The following is an 8,341-nucleotide window of genomic DNA, read 5'->3' on the forward strand; positions in this document are numbered from 1 at the left end:
TCATGAAATCATAAAGATAATAAAGGCCAAATGACACCACATCAAATACCCTGTCATTACATACAAGAATACACCAACAGTACAATACAAAGGAGGTACCCAGGTTATACCAGCATGCTCCATATCACTATATACAAGAAGATGTATAACTTATACCAGCTGTACATCTATAATTATATACAGGAGATGCCCAGGTTATACCAGCATGCTCCATATCACTGTATACAGGAAGATGTATAACTTATACCAGCTGTACATATATAATTATATACAGGAAATACCCAGGTTATACCAGCATGGTCCATATCACTATATACAAGAAGATGTATAACTTATACCAGCTGTACATATATAATTATATACAGGAGATGCCCAGGTTATACCAGCATGCTCCATATCACTATATACAAGAAGATGTATAACTTATACCAGCTGTACATATATAATTATATACAGGAAATACCCAGGTTATACCAGCATGGTCCATATCACTATATACAAGAAGATGTATAACTTATACCAGCTGTACATATATAATTATATACAGGAGATGCCCAGGTTATACCAGCATGCTCCATATCACTATAAACAAGAAGATGTATAACTTATACCAGCTGTACATATATAATTATATACAGGAAATACCCAGGTTATACCAGCATGGTCCATATCACTATATACAAGAAGATGTATAACTTATACCAGCTGTACATATATAATTATATACAGCAGATACCCAGGTTATACCAGCATGCTCCATATCACTATATACAAGAAGATGTATAACTTATACCAGCTGTACATATAATTATATACTGGAGATACCCAGGTTATACCAGCATGCTCCAGATCACTATATACAAGAAGATGTGTAACTTATACCAGCTGTACATATATAATTATATACAGGGGATACCCAGGTTATACCAGCATGGTCCATATCACTATATACAAGAAGATGTAAAACCTATACCAGCTGTACATATATAATTATATACAGGGGATACCCAGGTTATACCAGCATGGTCCATATCACTATATACAAGAAGATGTGTAACTTATACCAGTTGTGCATATATAATTATATACAGGAGATACCCAGGTTATACCAGCATGGCCCATATCACTATATACAAGAAGATGTATAACTTATACCAGCTGTACATATATAATTATATACTGGAGATACCCAGGTTATACCAGCATGGTCCATATCACTATATACAAGAAGATGTATAACTTATACCAGCTGTACATATATAATTATATACAGGGGATACCCAGGTTATACCAGCATGCTCCATATCACTATATACAAGAAGATGTATAACTTATACCAGCTGTACATATATAATTATATACAGGAGATCCCCAGGTTATACCAGCATGGTTTATATCACTATATACAAGAAGATGTATAACTTATACCAGCTGTACATATATAATTATATACAGGAGATGCCCAGGTTATACCAGCATGGTTTATATCACTATATACAAGAAGATGTATAACTTATACCTGCTGTACATAAATAATGAGTGTGATTCGTTATCTGTTCTTGTTTTGGTCCTTGAGGATTTTTATTCTTCTTCAGGGACCTTTTTCTTTCCAGGACGGGACGGTTTGACTATTTTGACAAATAATGAGATGCGACGCATGTAGCGTCCATTTAGCTCTTTCTGATTAATGTGAGATGATCAAATGTTTTCTACAAGATGGAGCTGACATCACGGGCCTGGCACACTCTACTGGCAGGTCACCTTGACAGTAGCGATTACGCCGGGCGCCTGTCATCTGTCACCTGTGTTTTCTGGGGGTGAATGTGATGTTTTGATTTGTCAAATGTTTTCTTTTCGTTGGCTTTTTTGAGTTTCACTCTTGCAATGTGAATTTCAGAATATTTTATGGTTCTTATTAATTCACTAAATGCAGATCCACTAAGCAGCATAAAAATATCACAGGACCCAGAGCCAACCTCAGAACGGCCCTTCTTCGTTCAGAGCTTCACTGAATGCACTATGGCCGAAGGGCCGCATTCCTTTGCAGATCAACTTTTTAAAGGGGTTCTGCAGTTTGTTTAAACTGATGTGGAGCTTAGCCGCGCCCAGGCCAGTGATACTAGTCATGATGTCACTGGGCCAGCGGTAAACAGTGAGAAGCCTGCGGCGATGCTGGAGCGAAGCTGCCTTCTCAAACAGCTGATCGGTAGGGGTCCCGGGTGTCAGACCCCCGCCTATCAGATGCTGATGATCTATCCAGAGGATAGTTTAACACCTTAAGGACACGGCCATATTTTACCTTAAGGACCAGGCCATTTTTTGCAAATCTGACCAGTGTGGTGATAACTTTAAAACGCTTTTACTTATCCAGGCCATTCTGAGAGTTTTTTTTTCCCATCACATATTGCACTTCATGACACTGGTAAAATGGAGTAAAAAAATATATAATTTTCATTTAAAAAAAAGAAAAAATTTCAATTTCTCTACTTTTATAATAGATAGTAATACCTCAAAAAATAGTTATTATTTTACATTCCCCATATGTCTACTTCATGTTTGGATCATTTTGGGAATTATATTTTATTTTTTGGGGACGTTACAAGGCTGAGAAGTTTAGAAGCAAATCTTGAAATTCTCTAGAAAATTTCTAAAACCCACTTTTTCAGGACCAGTTCAGATCTGAAGTCACTTTGTGAGGCTTACTTAATTGAAACCACCTAAAAATGACCCCATTTTACAAACTACACCCCTCAAGGTATTTAAAACTGATTTTACCAACTTTGTTAACCCTTTAGGTTTTCCACAAGAATTAATTGAAAATAGAGAAAAAATAAAAAAAAATTTCACTTTTTTGACAGATTTTTCATTTGAATACATTTTTTCCAGTTACAAAACAAGGGTTAATAGTCAAACAAAATTTTATATTTATGGCTCTGATTCTGTAGTTTACAGAAACACCCTATATGTGGTCGTAAACCGCTGTACGGGCACACGGCAGGGCGCAGAAGGAAAGGAACGCCATATGGTTTTTGGAAGGCAGATTGGTTTTTTGACACCATGTTCCATTTGAAGCCCCCCTGATGCACCCCTAGAGTAAAAACTCCAAAAAAGTAACCCCATTTTGGAAACTACGGGATAGGGTGGCAGTTTTGTTGGTACTATTTTAGGGTACATATGATTTTTGGTTGCTCTATATTACACTTTTTGTGAGGCAAGGTAACAAGAAATAGCTGTTTTGGCACCGTTTTTATTTTTTTGTTATTTACTACATTCATCTGACAGGTTAGATCATGTGATATTTTTATAGACCAGGTTGTCATGGAAGCGACAATACCAAATATGACTACTTTTATTGGTTATTTGTTTCAGTTTTACATAACAAAGCATTTAAAAAATGATTCTTTAGTGTCTCCACATTCTGAAAGCCATAGCTTTATTTATTTTTTGGGTGACTCTCTTGTGTAGGGGCTCATTTTTTTCGGGATGAAATGACGGTTTGATTGGCACTGTTTTGGGGTGCGTATGACATTTTGATTGCTTGCTATTACACTTTTTGTGATGTAAGGTAGCTTTTTTTACACCGTTTTTATAAAAAAAATTATGGTATTCACCTGAGGGGCTAGGTCATGTGATATTTTTATAGAGCAGGTTATTACAGACGCGGCAATACCTAATATGTATACTTTTTTTTATTTACTTAAGTTTTACACAATTTCAGCATTTTTAAAACAAAATAAATGATGTTTTAGTGTCTCCATAGTCTGAGAGCCATAGTTTTTTCAGTTTTTGGGCGATTATCTTGGGTAGGGTATGATTTATGCGGGTTGAGATGACGGTTAGATTGGCACTATTTTGGGGTGCGTATAACTTTTTGATCGCTTGCTATTACACTTTTTGTGATGTAAGGTGACAAAAAATGGCTTTTTTTTACGGTGTTCACCTGAAGGGTTAGGTCATGTGATATTTTTATAGAGCAGGTTCTTACGGACGCAGCGATACCTAATATGTATACTTTTTTTATTTACTTAAGTTTTACACAATACTAGCATTTTTTAAACAAAAAAAATGATGTTTTAGTGTCTCCATATTCTGAGCCATAGTTTATTTTTATTTTTTGGGTGATTGGCTTAGGTATGAGCTCATTTTTTGCGGGATGAGGTTACGGTTAGATTGGTACTATTTTGGGGGGCATAAGCCTTTTTGATCACTTGGTGTTGCACTTTTTGTGATGTTAGATGACAAAAATTGCTTTTTTTAACACCGTTTTTATTTATTTTTTTATGGTATTTATCGGACAGGGTGGATCATGTGATATATTTATAGAGCCGGTCATTACGGACACGGCAATACCTAATATGTGTGTTTTGTTAGTTTTTTCTGTTTATTATAATAAAATAAGGGGAAAGGGGCGTTTTTTTTTTTTTTTTTTACTTTATTAATTTTATTACTTTATTAATTTTATAAAAAACATTTTTTGTTACTTTTTTTTACTTTACTTTATTTCTGATGTTCACTTTTGGGGGTCTGATCCCCTCTGCAAAGCATTACAATACATCTGTATTGTAATGTATTGCCTGTTCGTGTACTACACTAAGTATTACACAAACAGGTTGCCTAGAAGACCAGGCCTGAGGCTGGACAGGTTGCCTAGGAGACGGGCCTGAGGTTGAACAGGTTGCCTAGGAGACGGGCCTGAGGCTGGGCAGGTTGCCTAGGAGACGAGCTTGAGGCTGAACAGGTTGCCCAGGAGACGGGCCTGAGGCTGGATCTCCTCAGCTCCCGTAGAAGGCAGTTCCCGATTGGGCAGCCTCTGCATGGCATCGGGCTGCCTTCTGAGACATCGAGTCCCCGCCACAGCAGCGTGGGGACTCGATGCGCTCTATCAAACATAAACTCCTTCTATGCCGCGGTAGCGGCATAGAAGGGGTTAATCCGCTGTGATCACCGATACGGGGGGGTTACAGGACCCCCCTCGGCATTGACCCAAGGTGCCTGCTCAATGATTTAAGCATGCATCTTGTTCCGATCCCCATTGCGCGGCGGTGATCGGAAATACACATGGCATGCAGGTACGCCCTGTTTCCTTAAGAGGTTAAACAAAGTGCAGAACCCCTTTAACATCTTTGTATGGTGGAGTTTTGTTTTTGTGACTTGATAAACAATAACATTGTGGCTACATGTCACCACCACTAGGGGGAGCTCACAGCATGTTATAACCAGTGCTAAACTCAAAACCAGGATGAAGTCACATGACACATGTTTTGACTTGTGAAAAATAATTTAGCATGATGCCCTCTTTCCCCAGACATGGGGACACACACATACATATACACACACATGCCCTGGGGCGGACTGGGAACTAAAAGTGGCCCTGGAAAAAAAAAGTTCAAGTGGCCCCATTTTGCAGGCTGGTCCAAATTGACCTAAGGTGGGGCAAAATAATTAGAACTGCTCCGATGCTCAAGTCAGGGGGGCTGCCGGGTCGAAAATAGAGGTATGTCCGGGTTCAGCTCTGAACCAGGACAACCCCTTTAATGCAGTCAAATGAGATGATTTATTTTTCACAAGGGGACAAATTAATGAACTACTATGCAACATTGTTACTATGTGGCTCCATTACTCCCTTGTTTGGAACCACTGATACATTGATCCTATCATAATGATTAGCACCAGGGCTCGCTTTCCTTTAGTAATTAATGATGATCGCTGTATAAGATGAAGTACCGGACTGTCACTATGACAGTCCACCCTAAATCCAGTAATAGTCAGACTCCAGCTACTGCTGAAAGGCTCCTGGGCAGGTCATCTTTATGGCGTTGTTTGGTTATTTGCTATTTAGGACCCTGCATCATTCATTCTTGCATTTGCTCAATAGCGGGAGCAGATGAGACCCAGGACATGACTTGTTTTTCTTGGCTGTAAAGATTGCCATCGAAATGGGGTCTTAAAATGCAGTTTAGGAGAATGTCGCGGAATCCGAGCGTCCGCACAGTGTGATAAATCTCATTCATGGGAGGGGGAGAGGAGAGCAAGTACAACATAAAGTGCTCTATGTGCTTTCCTTTTATTGATTGAGACATAGAAGGACATATTAACCTCTCCTAAAAGGTGGATCGTCTCGCTGTGAGCCATTTCAGGGCTTCCAGTACAAATCACCTTTTTAGAATTTTTGTGATTCTATCATAAAACTAGATTATTTGACCATAACAACAGGGTAATCTATGTGCTCCTCAGCTTGACTTTGTGATGGCCAAGGACAAGCAGTCTTTTACTGTCACCTTCAGGAAACTTTAGCACCATTCAGACTCTTGGTTTAACAGATGAGTTTTATGGTCCATCAATTGCAAGAACCTCCATTCTGCAAGCAAATTCTTTCCTGGACACCTGCAGTTTGGTTTGAGGAACCCAGATGCTTGGGCTTGTTGGTAGATATCAAGTACTGACATTTCTTTTGAGATTTGTAGCCTTCTATATCTGTAAATCCAATATATTGATGGTATTCTTAAGTGGAATGCACCTAGTTGCTTCAGTTCCTCTTCCATACCTTAGGGTATTCTTCTGGAGGACCTGCCAATTGGTGGAATGAGGAAGAAGTTCAAGCCAGATCCAGGACATTATCCAGAAGGAACTGCTCAAGAAGAGATTGTTCTGCAATATTGTGTCATGGCTTCCAATTAATGGCACAAGAAATATAGCTTCATGGGGTAAAATCTTCTGGAGAGCAGCAAGAGCTGAGAACAAAGGAAGATGTGCTCTCCTTCATAGGTTGTGCTTAGATATACCATGTATTAGCTTGGGTCAAAGGATGTCACCAGTCTCCTCCTGCACCATGATACCTTCTTCAAAGTTACACAGTGAAGATGTTCAAAAGCCCTGAAAATAAAAATCAGAGTTTTAAACTGCATTCAGGGGTGCACCACCAATGAGGCCAGGTGAGGCCATCACCTCAGGCAGGGACAGCGGAAGGGCCATGGACAATGAGCGCTTTCATTGTGGCAAAGGGGTTGGGTTAAGAAATTGGCATGGGGGAAGGGGGGGGGGGGCGCCGTATCAGTTTTGGCCTCAGGCAGCAAAAAGGCTGATTGGGATTAGACGGCACAATTTACCGCCGGCAAACACTGATTTTATAGCCTACATAAAAAATGTGATTGGTGGCACTTTTACACAGGCAGATCATCGCTAATGAGCATTCCTACACGCTAGTGTAATATAAGCTTTATTCATAAAATGTATTACACTATGTGAGGCAATAAAATCATCATATGCCCTGAATGTCCGGGTCTCCGTACAGATCCATCATCTGTCACTGCTGTGTGCTCTAATATGATAATCTTTTTGGGTTGGCTGCTCCCCAGAGTCTTCACAACTCGACTCATTTCATCCACAATGTAAGTTTCGAGAATTGCTGACACATGATGTGAGATACTGTAGTCTTTATTCTATAATGAATCCGATATTACGGCATCTGGGGGAGAAATGTCTAGTTATCGGCAGCATAGGCAATATTAGTTTTCGTTATATTTTGTGAATTTTTGGCCTAATATTTGCCATAAATTCGCAAATTCTACAATTCGTGAACTCCAGTCATTATTTTCTTGATTGCGAAAAATGGCAATGTAATATTCGCGTAAAGCGCGTGCAATACCGGCGTGGGTCACTTTTGCTACATTTTCCAAGCTGCTAGAAGTTTCCTGAGACTGGAGAAAATGGTTGGCACGGCAGAACATTACAATAGCTTTATATGCAGATAGAGTGCTCCAATATATTCGTAATTGCGCAAATCGGCAATTAATGATTGATGATTAATACGTGCAACTTCACACTTTAGCAGGTCTGACTACATATTAGTGATGCACTAAGTATTGTTGTGACATCACAGCACTATGTCTGTAGCATGTATGTATGTACACTAATCCCTATCACACTACCTAACACCCTGCACTGGAACCTACCAGCTCCACTATATCAGGATATAACCTACACTGACTATCTGTAATATATATAAGCTAAATAACTATCTAATGTAATGACACAGGAAAGCACAGAGCACAGCAATGTCACTGCTGTCTCTCTCAGATCTGCAAAATACTGCATACAAGGACTGCTGGGGAGGTTCTTATATAGTAAGGGGTCGGCAACTTTGCTATTGGTTGCTAGGGATGTTGCTAAGCTCAGACAAAGACATTGCAGCCTTCTCATTGGCTCACAAGCAAGAAGGGAGGTTACTGATGAAAAAAAATCTAGAATATTCGCGATTACGAAAATATAGCACTAAATTCTACATCTTCGCGAATTCTCGAGGTGCCTATATTCGCGATAAAAATTCGCGATTATGATATTC

Source organism: Bufo gargarizans, chromosome 7 (genome assembly GCF_014858855.1).
Source record: "Bufo gargarizans isolate SCDJY-AF-19 chromosome 7, ASM1485885v1, whole genome shotgun sequence".
NCBI lineage: Eukaryota > Metazoa > Chordata > Amphibia > Anura > Bufonidae > Bufo > Bufo gargarizans.